The sequence below is a fragment of the Pongo abelii genome, chromosome 10 (genome assembly GCF_028885655.2).
Source record: "Pongo abelii isolate AG06213 chromosome 10, NHGRI_mPonAbe1-v2.0_pri, whole genome shotgun sequence".
NCBI classification, from domain to species: domain Eukaryota; kingdom Metazoa; phylum Chordata; class Mammalia; order Primates; family Hominidae; genus Pongo; species Pongo abelii.
The window spans coordinates 81,483,489-81,499,547 of record NC_071995.2 but is presented as its reverse complement, the minus strand read 5'-3'; positions in this window follow the sequence as shown (position 1 = coordinate 81,499,547).

Genomic DNA, 16,059 nt, shown 5'->3' with positions numbered 1-16,059 from the left:
CTTGACTCCTTATCCAATTTGCCAGTCTGTGTCTTTTCATTGGGGCATTTAGCCCATTTACATTTAAGGTTAATATTGTTATGTGTGAATTTGATCCTGTCATTATGATGCTAGCGGATTATTTTGCCCATTAGTTGATGCAGTTTCTTCATAGTGTTGATGGTCTTTACAATTTGGTATGTTTTTGCAGTGGCTGGTCTCAGTTGTTCCTTTCCATGTTTAGTGTTTCCTTCAAGAACTCTTGTAAGGCAGGCCTGGTGGTTGCACAATCTCTCAGCATTTGCTTGTCTGTAATGGATTTCATTTCTCCTTCACTTATGCAGCTTAGTTTGGCTGGATATGAAATTCTGGGTTGGAAATTCTTTTCTTTAAGCATGTTAAATATTGGCCCCCACTCTCTTCTGGCTTGTAGGGTTTCTTCTGAGAGATCCACTGTTAGTCTAATGGGCTTTGTGGGTAACCTGACCTTTCTCTCTGGGTGCCCTTAACATTTTTTCCCTCATTTCAACCTTGGTGAATTTGACAAGTATGTCTTGGGTTGCTCTTTTCAACGAGTACCTTGTGCTGTTCTCTGTATTTCCAGAGTTTGAATGTTGGCCTCTCTTGCTAGGTTGGGGAAGTTCTCCTGGATAATATCCTGAAGTGTGTTTTCCAGCTTGGTCCCATTCTCCCCATCACTTTCTAGTACACCAATCAAATGTAGATTTGGTCTTTTCACATAGTCCCATATTTCTTGGAGGCTTTGTTCATTTCATTCTTTTTTCTCTAGTCTTGTCTTCTCATTTTCTTTCAGTAAGTTGACTTTCAATCTCTGATATTATTTCTTCCGCTTGATCGATTCGCCTATCGATACTTGTGTATGCTTCATGAAGTTCTCATGCTGTGTTTTTCAGTTCCATCAGGTCATTTATGTTTTTCTCTAAACTGGTTATTCTAGTCAGCAATTCGTCTAACCTTTTTCCCAGATTCTTAGCTTCCTTGCATTGGGTTAGAACATGCTCCTTTAGCTCAGAGGAGTTTGTTATCACCCATCTTCTGAAGCCTACTTCTGTCAATTTGTCAAACTCATTCTCCATCCAGTTTTGTTCCCTTGTTGGTGAAGAGTTGTGGTCCTTTGAAGGAAAAGAGACATTCTGGTTTTTGGAATTTTCAGCCTTTTTGTGCTGGTTTCTCCCCATCTTTGTGGATTTATCTACCTTTGGTCTTTGATGTTCATGACCTACAGATGGGTTCTCTGAGTGGGCGTCCTTTTGGTTGATGTTGATGCTATTCCTTTCTGTTTGTTAGTTTTCCTTCTACCAGTCAGGCCCTCTGCTGCAGGTCTGCTACAGTTTGCTGGAGGTCCACTCCAGACCCTGTTTGCCTGGGTATCACCAGCAGAGGCTGCAGAACAGCAAAGATTGCTGCCTGTTCCTTCCTCTGGAAGCTTCATCCCAGGGGGGCACCCATCAGAGGCCAGCCAGAGCTCTCCTGTATGAGGTGTCTGTCGGTCCCTACTGGGTGGTGTCTCCCAGTCAGGATACATGGGGGTCAGGGACCCACTTGAGGGGGCAGTCTGACCCTTAGCAAGGCTCAAACGCTGTTCTGGGAGATCCACTGCTCTCTTCAGAGCCAGCAGGCAGGAACATTTAAGTCTGTTGAAGCTGCACCCACAGCCACTCCTTCCCCCAGGAGCTCTGTCCCAGGGAGTTGGGGGTTTAATCTATAAGCCCCTGACTGGGGCTGCTGCCTTTTTTTCAGAGATGCCCTGCTCAGAGAGGAGGAATCTAGAGAGGCAGTCTGGGCACAGTGGCCTTGCTGAGCTGTGGTGGGCTCCACTCAGTTCCAACTTCCCAAAGTCTTTGTTTACACTGTAAGGGTAAAACTGCCTACTCAAGCCTCAGTAACAGCAGACACCCCTCCCTCACCAAGCTCAAGTGTCCCAGGTCAACCTCAGACTGCTATGCTGGCAGTGAGAATTTCAAGCCAGTGGATCTTAGCTTGCTGGGCTCCCTGGGGGTGGGACCCACCAAGCCAGACTACTTGGCTGCCTGGCTTCAGCCCCCTCTCCAGGTGAGTGAACGATTCTGTCTTGCTTGTGTTCCTGGTGCCACTGGGGTACAAAAATAATCTCCTACAGCTAGCTCCATGTCTGCCAAAAGGACTGCCCAGTTTTGTGCTTGAAACCCTGGGCCCTGGTGGCGTAGGCACCAGAGGGAATCTCCTGGTCTGCAAGCTGCAAAGACCATGGGAGAAGCGCAGTATCTCGGCAAGAGTGCACCATTCCTCAGGGGAAAGTCCCTCACGGCTTCCCTTGGCTAGAGGGGCAAAATCTCCCAACCCTTTGCACTTCTTGGGTGAGGCAATGCCCTACCCTGCTTCAGCTCACCCTCCATGGGCTGCACCCACTGTCCAAACAGTCCCAGTTAGATGAATTAGGTGCCTCAATTGGAGATGGAGAAATCATCTACCTTCTGCATCGATCTAGCTGGGAGCTACAAATCAGAGTTGTTCCTATTCGGCCATCTTGCCAGCAAATGCTCTGTACTGTTCTTATAACTTTTCTATAAGTTTGAAATTATTTCCAAATAAAAAGTACAACTTCAAAACATTCTATTAATGAGTAAGCAAAGGTAAAATGCCTGACAATGTCAAAAGCTAATTAGCATCAGAGTGGGCACAATTCCAAATTATCATTTGAGTATTCTTTCCTCCCTTCTCTCTTTCTTCAGGTAGAAAGAAATATTAATCCATAGGGTGAGGGGGGTTGTTGTCTACACTGCCAGATCCAAGTGCCTACAATAGCAGCAGGCTCACATTTGGTGCTCAAAAATACTCTGGATTACTGTATTTTTATTATGAATACTTCTGCCTTTAAATTATGATTTTTTAATGCTTTCAATCTCCATTTCTAAATTGATTATTTCTAATGATAGCAGAACAATAAGGAAAAATGCTCCCTTCTGCTTTCAGTTTATACAATCTCTGAAAAGTAAAAAAGAAATGCTCCAATGCTTTTCAGGAAGCAGAGGCAGACCATGCAAACAGCAATATGGTTTACTGAGTTTTCTTCATCCTCATTCATGCCTCTGAAGGCTATGCCACTCCATTCATGCACTCACAATAAATGTCACTCTTTGCCCTTTACAATCTGCAGTGACCTTCAAAAGTAAGTCTAGACAGGTTAGGAGAACAATATTTAACAACCATAGGTACTTATAAATGCTTTATAGAAACTCTATATAACTATAAACCAAAACAAATTTATATATTAAGTGGGAAAAGACCATACAACCATTAAAATTCAGTTGACAACATAATTTATTGTTATAGATCATGTTGTATTCCTGACACTACATCATCAATTTTGAATTTTAAAGTAGAAAGCTTTATTTATGAGTTTAATTGGTTGCTTGTCAACTTGATTCTTTAATTTGAGGCAAGAGAGACCATCTATCCAAAACAAAAATCCTATCTAATGACAAATTTTCCAATGGGTATCTAAAGCTGAGGTACTGATAACTTACTGCTTCATTCACTCACTTAATATTTATTACTTTCAGTCTCTGTTTTAGGTTCTAAAACTATTGCAAAAAAATACATACAGAAAGTGGAATGTGATAAAAACATCTTCTCAATAGCTAAGTATGGTACTGCCATAAGTTCTTTTTGAGTTCAACATGCTTATACCACAGCCGGGCGCTGTGGCTCATGCCTGTAATCCCAGCACTTTGGGAGGTAAAATGGTACAATGCCTGGCAATGTCAAAAGCTAATTAGTGATCCAAGGCAGGCAGATCACCTGGGGTCAGGAGTTCAAGACCAGCCTTGTCAACATGGCAAAACCCCATCTCTACTAAAAATACAAAAATTAGCCAGGCATGGTGGCATGCACCTGTAATCCCAGCTACCCAGGAGGCTGAGGCAGGAGAATCACTGAAACCCGGGGGCAGAGGCTGCAGTGAGCCAAGATTGCACCACTGCACTCCAGCCTGGGCAACAGAGCAAGACTCCATCTTAAAAAAAAAAATACTTATACTAGCACTTGCCACTTTTATAAAATTACTACATAAATTTTATTGGCACAGTGTTTCATAAAGTCAGTTGGCTTCTACTTTTGGGGAGTTCTACTTTAAGCACAAAACCAAATTCTTGGTTGCCATTATACTGAGTCATATTTTAGACTTCATTATGGTAAATAGATGGTATAAAGTACAAGTGTATCTCACCCAAAATGTTAATTTTAGCATCTTAACACAGTATGCAACATATTATTGATAATAAATATTTATTGAATTAAATATTGAAGGAGTGAACAAATAAATGCTCATGTTTCTCCCAGAGCTCGTATTTCCTACTTAGAATAGTTTAATTAACCAAACTGAAAGGCAGTAATCATATGGCAATTTTTATTAATGTTTGCAAACACAAGTGAGAAATTACATTGCTATCAGCCCATTGTTCTTGTGGCTTTTGAAAGGTTTTAAGAATACAGGAAATCTCAAAGTTTTGCTAATTTATTGGAATTGGAAAAGGATTTTTTGCATTGGATGGCATGGTAAGGACCTCTTCCATGATTTACCCAAGTTGTCTTTTCCTTAGATGCAAAAAGCAAACAAAACAATGAACTCAGAAACAGCAGAGTGTCCAGACTGAAAGGACTCATAAAATCCTAATATAATTAAAAGGGAGACAATACCAGATGATATTTTCAATTTTAAAATAAATCTTGTCCACAGCTTTGGAGAAAAAGGAGAAAAACATGATTTCCAAAGTAGGTTATGTATTTCACACCAGGAAATCAATTATCCATGCATATTTGTCATAAGATAAGTAAGAGATTCTTCTCTATTTCTGATGGCTCACTTCATCAAAAAGAGAACACTTCCAGAATAGGTTATGCTTTTGAAAAATAATAATAGTCTCACTTTAGGGCTCTATCTGCTGTCAGACAAAGTAGAACTAATGAAGTAAAAACTCTCCAAAGAATACTAATCAGATTTGTATATAAACAATATTGCACTCCAACTTCTGGCAGTTTGGAGACAAAACATATTACTGAAAGTTCTACATTTTTTGAACATGTTAGTGATGGTGGGAAAAGCAGAGAAGGATGAGTAGGAAGAACTTTTCTTGAAGTGGGAATTATGAAATTTTCTAGATGAAAAGATAAGGTTGAACTTTATCTATCCCAGTGTGTTTTTGCAAGTATCAGCTCTCATAATGTCATCATGTAAGATCTCAATTTATATAGACACTACATATGAATGATCAAAGTGCAGGATTTCTCTCTTCCTCCCCAATGTTGTTACAAGTGGTAAAGTTAGAGTAGAAGTGGGGTCATTTTTCATGATTTGTTGTATTTGAAATGACAATATGGTCTTCTATAAAAATTTTAGAAATCAAAGTCATGTTTATTTTTTTCTCTTTGTGATATTTACGTGTTAAACCAAATATGTTGTAAGTTATCCAGTGTCATTAAATACTAATATACACACAAGCACACACACACACATTGCATTTAATTAAAAAAAAACAATTTACTTATAGCATTATACAATAATAGAATCAGCCCAACCTTCTTACTTTCAGCAGGAACATAACTAAAACAGCCAATGAATTATCTACTAGTTTATTTCTCTTTTTATAACTTAGCTTTTCCTTTTTTAAGTTTTACTTTAATAGTGTTATTCTGTTGTATTCTGACTATAAACATATCCAAGCGATTTCTAGAAGTTGGTGAGTATTTTTTTTAGTTTAATAAAATAACCATTTCTGAAGTATTTATGGACAATATACTTACTGGGTCTCAGAAACACATTAATTAATCCTCTGTTTTGTGTCAAGTACATTTCTATTAGTTCTACTTTCTCAAAAACCAGGAGATCAAACAAAAATTAATTTTTACATTCAACAAAATTTTGTAACAAATTTTAATCTGATTATAAATTTTAACCAGAAAACAAATATATTATTGTGATTTTTAAGACTGCAAAACAAAGTTTTACAGTACTATAAATAGTTAATAGTATACTGGTAATGTTTAAACTGAAGAAGAAAATAATAAAATGACACCAAGGGTTCCCTTGTCAGAATGTTTTAACCAGTGGCCAGGTAGATTCTGCCTCTTTTTAAAAGAAAATATTTATGGGTACATACAGATATTTTCTGTATTATGGGGTACATGAGATATTTTGATATAGACATACAATACATAATAATTACATAAGGGTAAATGAGGTATCCATCACGTCAAGCATTGAGCCTTTGTGTTACAAACAATACAACTATATTCCATTAGTTATTTTTGAATGTATAATATATTATTGACTATAGTCCCTGTTGTGCTATCAAGTACGAGCTCTTACTCACTATATCTAATTATTTTTTGCACCCATTAACAATTGTCACTTTCCCTACCTACTACCTTTCTCAGCCTCTGTTAACCATCATTCTACTCTCTATCGCCAGGAGTTGAATTGGTTTAATTTTTAGCTCCCACAAATAAGTGAGAACATAAAAAGTTTGTCTATGACTGGCTTCTTTCATTCACTTAACATAATGAAATCCAGTTCTATCCATGTTGTTGCAACTGACTGAATCTCATCCTTTTTATGGCTGAATAGTACTCCATTGTGTATACGTAACACATTATCCATTTATCTGTTGATGGAGACTTATGTTGCTTGCAAATCTTGGCTATTGTGAACAGTACTGCAACTAACATGGGCATGCAGGTATCTCTGATATACTGACTTGCTGTCTTGTGGTTATATACCTAGCAGTGGGATTGCTGGATTGTATGGTACCTCTATTTTCAGTTTTCTGAGGAGCCTCCAAACTGTTCTCCATAGTGGTTGTACTAATGTACATTCCCACAACACTATACAAGAGTTCCCTTTTCTCCACATCTTTGCCAGCATTTATTATTGCCTATCTTTGGGATATAAGCCATTTTAACTGTGGTGAGATGATGGCTCATTGTAATTTAGTTTGCATTTCTCTGATGATCAATGATGTCGAGCACCTTTTCATGTCTGTTTGCCATTTGTATGTCTTCTTTTGAGAAATGTCTACTCAAATCTTTTGCCCATTTTAAATCAGATTATTAGATTTTTCCTACAGAGTTGTTTGAGCTCTGTATGTATTCTAGCTATTAATTCCTTGTCAGATGGATAGTTGCAAATATTTTCTCTCATTCTTTGGGTTGTCCTTTCACTTTGTTGATTGTTTCTTTTGCTGGGTGGAAGCATTTTAACTTGATGTGATCTCACTTGTCCACTTTTGCTTTGGTTGCCTGTGCTTGTGGAGTATTACTCGAGAAATCTTTGCCCAGTGTTTTCTTTTAATAGTTTCATACATTGAAGTCTTCTACCTTTATCTCTCTCTTTACCTCCTCTTTATGTCCAGTAACTCAGATTTACCACTTTGAGGCTATTTTCCAGATCTTGTAAGCAAGCTTCATTTTTTTCTTCTTTTTTCTTTTATCATTTCTGCATTTTTTTCTTTTTTCTTTTATCACTTCTGTGTATTTTCAAATAGTCTATCTTCAAGCTCACAAATTCTCTCTTCTACTTGATTGATTGATTCCACCATTAAGAGACTCCAATGCACTCTTCAGTATGTCATCACATTTTCAACTCCAGAATCACTGCTTGTTTCTTTTTATTTCAATCTCTTTATTAAATGTATCGGATAGGATTCTGAATTTCTTTTCTGTGTTGAGTTTTGTTGACTTTCCTCAAAATAGCTATTTTGAATTCACTGTCTCAAAGCTCACATATATCTCTCTCTCTGGCATTGGTCCTTGGTGCCTTATTTACTTTGTTTGGTGAGGTTATGTTTTCCTGTATCGTCTTGGTGCTTGTGGATTGATATAGTTTGGATGTGTGTCCTGCCCAAATCTCATGTCAAAATATAATCCCCAACATTGGAGGCGGGGCATGGTGAGAGGTGATTGAATCATAGGGGCAGTTTTTCATGAATTATTTAGTATCACCCCCTTGGTACTGTCCTCACCATAGTGAGTGAGTTCTCACAAGATCCTGTCATTTAAAAGTTTGTGGCAATTTCCTGCTCTCTCTCTTGCACTTTCTTTTGCCATGTGACATGCTTGCTCCTTCTTTGCCTTCTGCCATGAGTAAAAGCTCCCTGAGACCTCTTCAGTAGCTGAGCAGATGCCAACGTTGTTTTTCCTGGACAGCCTGCAGAACCATAAGCCAATTAAACATCTTTTCTTTATAAATTACCCAGTCTCAGGTGTTTCATTATAGCAATGTGAGAATGGCCTAACACTTGGATGTTCATCGGTGTCTAGGTATTGAAGAGTTAGATATTTATCATAGTCTTCACATCTGGGCTTGTTTGTACACATCCTTCTTGGGAAGTATTTCCAGGTATTCAAAAGGACTTGGGTGTTTTGATCTAAGTTTTTGGTCACTGCAGCCATATCTGCATTAGAGGGGACCCCAAACCCAGTAACACTGTGGCACTTACAGACTCATAGAGGTACTGCTTTTGTGGTCTTGGATAAGGCCCAGAAGAATTCTCTGGATCACCAGGCAGAATCTCTTGTTCTCTTCCCTTACTTTGTCCCAAATAAATGGGGTGTCTCTCTTTCTGTCTTGAGCTGCCTGGAGCTGGGGGAGGGGTGAAACAAGCATCCCTGTGGTCACCACCACTGAGACTGTTCTGGGTCAAACATGAAGCCAACAAAGCACTGATCTCACCCAAAGCCCACTGCATGGCTACTGCCTATATTTGCTGAAGACTCTAGGACTCTATAATCAGCAGGTGGTGAAGCCAGCCAGGCTTGTGTGCTTCCCTTCAGAGTAGCATGTTCCCCCTAAGCCCCATATGGATCCAGAGTTTCTATCAGGGAGCCAGGGCCTAGATTCTTAAACCTTAGAAATCTATCTGGTGTTCCATTCTACTATGGCTGAGCTGTCACCCAAACCACAAGACGAAGTCCTTCCCATTCTTTCCTCCCCTTTACACAAGCAAAGGAGTTTCTTCCTGTGGCCACCAACACCCCAGGCCTGCGGCAAGTATTGCCTGATGTTCACTCAAGGCCTAAGGGCTCTTCAGTAAGCTTACGGTAAATGCTGACAGGCGTAGGAGGGCAGTGGGTTCCCCTCTGACCCAGGGACAGTCCAAATTCCATCCAGGAGCCAAGGCCTGAAATCAAACACCCCAAGAGTCTGCTTGCTGCTCTACTCCACTGTGGCTGAGCTGGTACATAAGCTGCGAGACAAAGCTCCCTTTATTCTTCCCTCTCCTTTTTTCCAACAGGAGTCTCTCCCTGTGTCCAACACAGCTAGGAATGTGCTGGGTCACACCTGAAGCCAGCATATCTGAAAGTCTCACCCAAGGCCCACAGCATGTACTACCTGCTCATTGCTGCTGATTATTCAGGACTCAAGAGCTCTTTAGTCAGAAGGTGATGAATCCTGCTAGGATTTGGTCCTTCCCTTCGAGGTAGTAGGTTCCCTTCTGGCCCAGAGTATGCCTGGAGATATTTTCTGGGAGTTAGGGCATGGAATGGAGGGCTCAGGACTCTGCCTGATGCCCTATTCTACTGTGGCTGAGCTGGTATCCAAGTTGCAAGATAAAGTCCTCTTTACTCTTCCCAGGGATTGCAGTTCTTGTGGCCTAGCCTGTGTTTTAAGTTTATTTAGAACCCCAGAGCACTTTAGTACGTGGTAGCGAGGCTTGTGAACTTTAAGTTCTGACTGCTAGGACAGATTATTCCCCTCTGGGTCAGTTGATCTATATGCTCCTTCCATGGGCACTGACTGAGTAGTGCTCAGTGCTGCTTTCTGTTGTGACAGGGCAGCACTGAGTTCCAATGCAAAGCCCCACAATCACTACACTCTCCCTCGCCCAAGTGCAGAGTTTCTGTGCTGCACAGCCACTGCCAGAGGGTGGAGAAGGGGTAATGTCTGCAACTCAAAACTGTTTTTCCTGTTCTCTTCAGTGCCTCCTTCAGTGATATAAAGTTAAAACCAGGTACTGTGATTGCTCACCTGATTTTTGGTTCTTATGAAGATGATTTGTTGTGTAGATAGTTGTTAAATATGGTGTTCTTGCAGGGAGATGATCAGTGGTGGCTTCTCTTGACCCATCTTGCTCCACCTCCTCTCCAGATCCTGGATCTTTATATATATAAGAATTGGATACCATATATGTGTGTATATGTGTGTGTGTGTGTGTGTGTGTGTGTATGTATAACTCCAATCTCTTGTTGACTTAAATTCAGATTCTCACCTGGATTAACACCATAGCTACCTAAATGGTTTTCTGACATGAGCTTCACTATATTTCAAACCATTTCCACCAGTGTTAATGTCACCACAAAAGTGTTACTTTTATAAAATGCAAATTTGATTATGATATGAAAGATAGAAATGGCCATTGAGTTAACAATTTTTAAAGCTGGATGATATGTAAGTTACAGTTTATTATACTATAATCTGCATTTTCATATATATATATATGAAAATATACATTAAAATAATTCCCAAAAACTGCATAAGTATAAAATGAGATGGGGACAATTCCATATTATAATGTTTCTCAGATATATATTGATGTTAAAGGCTCTGCCTAGAGTCAAACAGATTCAGGAATTTAGTCCTCCAGTTTAGTCTTCTATTGGCATCCCAGTCACTCATATTGGTGGATCAAATTTCATCATTTTCCTAGAGAAAAATTAATCACTGAAGGAAAAATGGGAATAGGTAATAATTAAAATGAAAAGTCAAAGCTGAGTACTGATTTCTATATCTCAGCTTATGTGAATCTGGGAATGAATTATTTAATCTTTCAGAACAGTCTCCCAGTGCATGAAATTACAGTTATTATTTATTCCAAGCACCATTAAAAATTTTTCCTTAAGCGGTGTCATTATACAAGTGCAAGTTGTAGTTAAATAAAACAAAAATGTGGCCGTGCGCAGTGGCTCACAGTTGTAATCCCAGCACTTTGGGAGGCTGAGGCGGGCGGATCACCTGAGGTCAGGAGTTCGAGACCAGCCTGACCAACATGGAGAAACCCTGTTTCTACCAAAAATACAAGAATTAGCCAGGCGTGGTAGCACATGTCTGTAATCTCAGCTACTCAGGAGGCTGAGGCAGGAGAATAGTTTGAACATGGGAGGCAGAGGTTGCGGTGAACCAAGATCACACCATTGCACTCCAGCCTGGGCAACAAGAGCAAAACTCCATTTCAATAAATAAATAAAACAAAAGTAGAGCACAATTTGATAAAGTACACTGAGCAAAACCTTGCACATTGGCAAACGTTTAGGATTTAACTAAAAAGGGTTAGGAAGAACAAGTCAAAATTTTGACAATTTAGTTCAAATGATACCAATCGTCTACTAGTAAGAATATACATAGTGCTGACTCTCCTAGTTTGTAGTCTAGAACACAAACATTCAGTGGTCTTTCATTAGGCTGCTTTAGATGATCTGAAAATCTACAAGTGATCTTATGAGATTACTAAAGGTGGTCAGTAATAATGATGGATTTTTTGGTTTGGGCCTACCTCACATTCAGCTCCCCTTTTTGTAATAAGGACATCTCAAATTTCATTTAAGGAGCAATCCCTTTTCAACTCAGCTCATAAAATTCACATTGGACTAATACCACCCCCTCCAAGCCCAGATCTAGCTACCAGAGAATCCCATCCCACTGGTACCAACAATTAGTTCAGAGATAGCATATGTAATATTATTAAGCACAGTACTGTGATGGTGTATAATAAAGTGCTTAATAATATTACATAAAATCATAACTTTTATTACTTTTAAATGTTTAAATTTCACACACCAATAGAGACAAATGGTGACTTTGCCTGTTACACCATCAGCACTACTAAGTAACAAATATTCATTTAGTAGAATCATTTTATGTTTTAAACACACAGAGAGGCATTCTTATGTCTTATTCAAATTTAACACTACAGTAATTTACTCTAGTAGAACAGCTGTTCATTGAGATTGAATAACTGCATTTCATATAGAGAAACAATTTCTAATAAACTTAGAAGTTACTTTTGACTTTATAAGTAGAGTGAGTCTGCTCTTTGTCAATCTTAATGTTGCCACCTTCGAGTCCAGTTCACTCCTTCTAATACTTTCATTTCCATCAATTATTTTTCAGCACTAGAGCCTGTGATCTAGTGCCTTACATGCTTGTCATTATCAGCTTCCTCATCCCATGTCCTTCCTTCTTCACTCAACAAACAAAAACTCCATGTCCGTTTCATAAAACCTCAAATCCCTCATCCTTGTCTCCCTTTATAACACTCATCTGGCAAAACTTCAAATCTGGTTAAATAGAATTCTTCACCTATTTTATTGATATGTATAAGCAGCTGAACTTGCTATAGAAAAACAACATGATAAATGTGCTGAATGAATCACTTTATTTTTAGGACCACAAATATCAAGTAGGCTGTAACTGGTCCAAGGCAGTCCTTTCATATTCTCCAAGTCATTTTATTCTCCCATCCAAAAAATAGCACTATTTCATACCTTCTCCTTTCCCTTCACATTTAAGTAGAAAATAGAAACAATCAAAAGAGAACTTTCTCATTCTCTCAAAACCAAAGATAAAAATGTATGTGTGTATGCACTCAAGTATTTAGCCTTCTCACTAATCACAATAAATGAGATATTCCTGCTTCTATCTAAAGCCAAATCCTCCAATTATGCACTGCATTTATATACCTTCTGAATACCTAAGTATTTTTTCCTATAATTTTTTCCACTCTCACATCATCAAATTTTCCTTATAATCATATTCACATTAGTATTTAAACTCCAATATAAAAAACTGCCTATGCCATAGGGTTTAGAGTTAGAAGAATTGATTATTGAGAAGATTTTAATTCTGATGACATAGGTTCAATTACCATCTTCACACATTACTAGTTGTGTGACCTTAGGCAATATATATTACTTAATACCTCTCTCCTCAAATTCCCAACTAAAATAGGAGTCCATCCCTCCTAGAGTAGTTATGAGCATTAAATCAATTATGTCCTAGTGTACATTAAAAATGTCTGGAACACTGTTATTGATATATAAATGTTTATTAAGATAATAGAGCTGACCCTGGAACAATGTGAAGATATGGAGCACAGAGTTGAAAATCCATGTATAACTTTTTACTCCCCTAAAATTTAACTACTAATAGTCTGCTGTTGACTGGAGGCCTTACCAAAAATATAAATGGTTAACATGTATTTTGCATATTAGTTATCTTATATACTACATTCTTACAATCAAATAAGCTAGAGAAAAGAAAATATAATGTTAAACATTATAAGAGAGATAAAATATAATTACTATTAAGTGGAAGTGAATCATTATAAAGGTCTTCATTCATGTCATCTTTATGTTGAGTAGGCTGAAGAGAAGAAAAAGGAGGGGTTGTTCTTGTTTTCTCAGGAGTGGCAGAGACAGAAGAAAAATCCATGCATAAGTGAACCCAGGCAGTTCAAACCTATGTTGTACAAGCGTCAACTGTAGCAATCACCTAGATAAGTCCCTGTGTTATGATTTGGATGTGTGTCCCCACCCAAATCTCATGTTGAATTCTAATCCCCAGTGTTGGAGGTGGGACCTGGTAGGAAGTGATAGGATCATAGGGCAGATTTCTCACGAATGGTTTAGTACCATCTCCTTGCTACTGTCCATGTGAAAATGAGTTCCATCAAGATCTGGTCATTTAAAAGTGTGTGAAACGGCTGGGCGCCATGGCTCACACCTGTAATCCCAACACTTTGGGAGGCCAAGGTGGGCAGATCACGAGGTCAGGAGGTTGAGGCCATCCTGGCTAACAGGGTGAAACCCCATCTCTACTAAAAATACAAAAAAATTAGCCAGGCATGGTGGAGAGTGCCTGTAGTCCCAGCTACTCAGGAGGCTGAGGCAGGAGAATGGCGTGAACCTGGGAGACACAGGTTGCAGTGAGCTGAGATCGCACCACTGAACTCCAGCCTGGGTGACAGAGCAAGACTCTGTCGAAAGAAAGAAAAGAAAAGAAAAGAAAAGAAAAGAAAAGAAAGAAAACAAAAAATTAGCCGAGACTCCATCTCAAAAAAAAAAAAAAATTAAAAGTGTGAAATCTCCCTGCTCCCTCTCTCTTAGTTCTTGTTTTCACCATGTGATGTGTTTACTCTACCTTTGCCTTCCGCCATGATTGTAAGCTTCTTGAGTCCTCCCTAGAAGCAGATGCTGCTATGCTTCTGTACAGCCTGCAGAACTGTGAGTCAATTAGACATATTTTCTTTATAAATGACCAAGTCTCAGGTATTTCTTTATAGCAATGCAAGAATGGCCTAACACACCTTGTTTTAGCATTAGACCTATCTGTAGCTCTTGCTCAATTTATCTAAAGAGTGGTGCTATGTGCTTGCATTTGTACACTTTCATATCTAACATTTGCTCTTGAACGCACATCACTCAGCTTTCATTCTTCACCACCTCAATAAAACAACCTTATCAAGGTCACTGATTCCATCTTTTTAAATCCAGTAGTGATTCATCAGTTTTCATTGTACTGTATATTTCAGCAACATTTGAATCAAATGATCTTTCCTTCTTTTTTGAAACACTTCCTTCAGTTACTGCTTGGTATAAGCTCTCTTGCCTCTTTCACTAACCAAGCAGTTATGCCTTCTCTTTTAACTGGCTTCTCCTAGTTTTTTTAACTGACTTCTTAACTTTAAAGTGTCATAAAGTGCAATACTTCTCTATCTACTTGCATTTCCTACATGAGTTTCCATGTGTGTGGCTTAAATACTATAGTAGGCTGGTAACTTCCAAATGTATGCATTCATCAGTGACCACTCACCCAAAATCCAGACTGGAAAATCCAACTTAACATGACAATATTAATAAGCTACCATTGAGCTCAATTTTTTCTAAGATCCTCCTAGCCTATTCCTTTGACCATTTTCTTCATTTTGGTAAAGAGAAACAACTCTATGCTTCCAAATGTTCAAGACAAATATGTGAAGTCAACCTTGACTCTAATCTTTCTATCACATCCCGAATTCAACTTCTTAACAATTACTATTGATTCCACCTTCAGAGTGTAACTGCAATCTTTTCCCCAAGATCTCTACTCTCACTAACCTAGTCAAGGCACCATCATCTCTCATCTGAATTAGCATCTTAATTCATCTCCCTCTTCCCATCTATTATTGTTGGGTTCTCAAGGAAGCAGATATTAACGTGGCATAAAAAGTGAAAAAAGTTTACTGGGGAGTAAGATCTTGAAAAGAAAGCCAGATTGGGCAGAGGTTGCTGTTAGACAGTGATGCCAACCTGATACAGTGTCTGCTGGGCCAACAGGAGTCTGAAGCAAAGACTTCCCATTGGAAAACCCCACATTTGAAGGAAATGGCTAGCCTGTTGTACCTCTACTTGCTCAATGATTGACTGAGCCACTTAAAGTGACTGGAGCCACTTTAAGAAGTGTTTGACTACACCTGAAAAACTAAGGTAGAACCCTCATGAAGCTAACAACTGGAGGCAGTCAGCTAACCACACTTTTTACATCTGGGAAAGTGAGGCCCTTCTTCAAAGGGATTGAGGTGATACAAGTCTTTCTCTGCCAGAAAACCTTTCTTCCCATCTGTTCTTATTTCTCTACTGTCTATTCCACACATGGCAGCTAGATGTTACTTTTAAAATGTAAGTCAGATCACGTCATTCCTCTGCTCAAAAGCCTTCAATATTTCTCATATCACTCAACATAAGATCCATGGCCTAGAAGATACTACATCACTTGTTCCTTCACTGTCCCTCAGACTTCATTTAACCACTTCCCTTTTATCTACTCCAATCCAACCCCTTCCCAGGGACATGCTTCACCAGGCCCTTTGCACTTGCTGCTTCCTCTTCTTAAGCTTTCTTCCCTGAAATATCCTCAATTTTTTCAAGTGTTTGTTCAAATATCACCTTTATTTAAAATAACCCATACACCTCCACTACCACTTTCTATACCTTTATCCTGTGTTATTTCTCTACATGGTGTCATTTTATATATCATATATTCATTTTCAT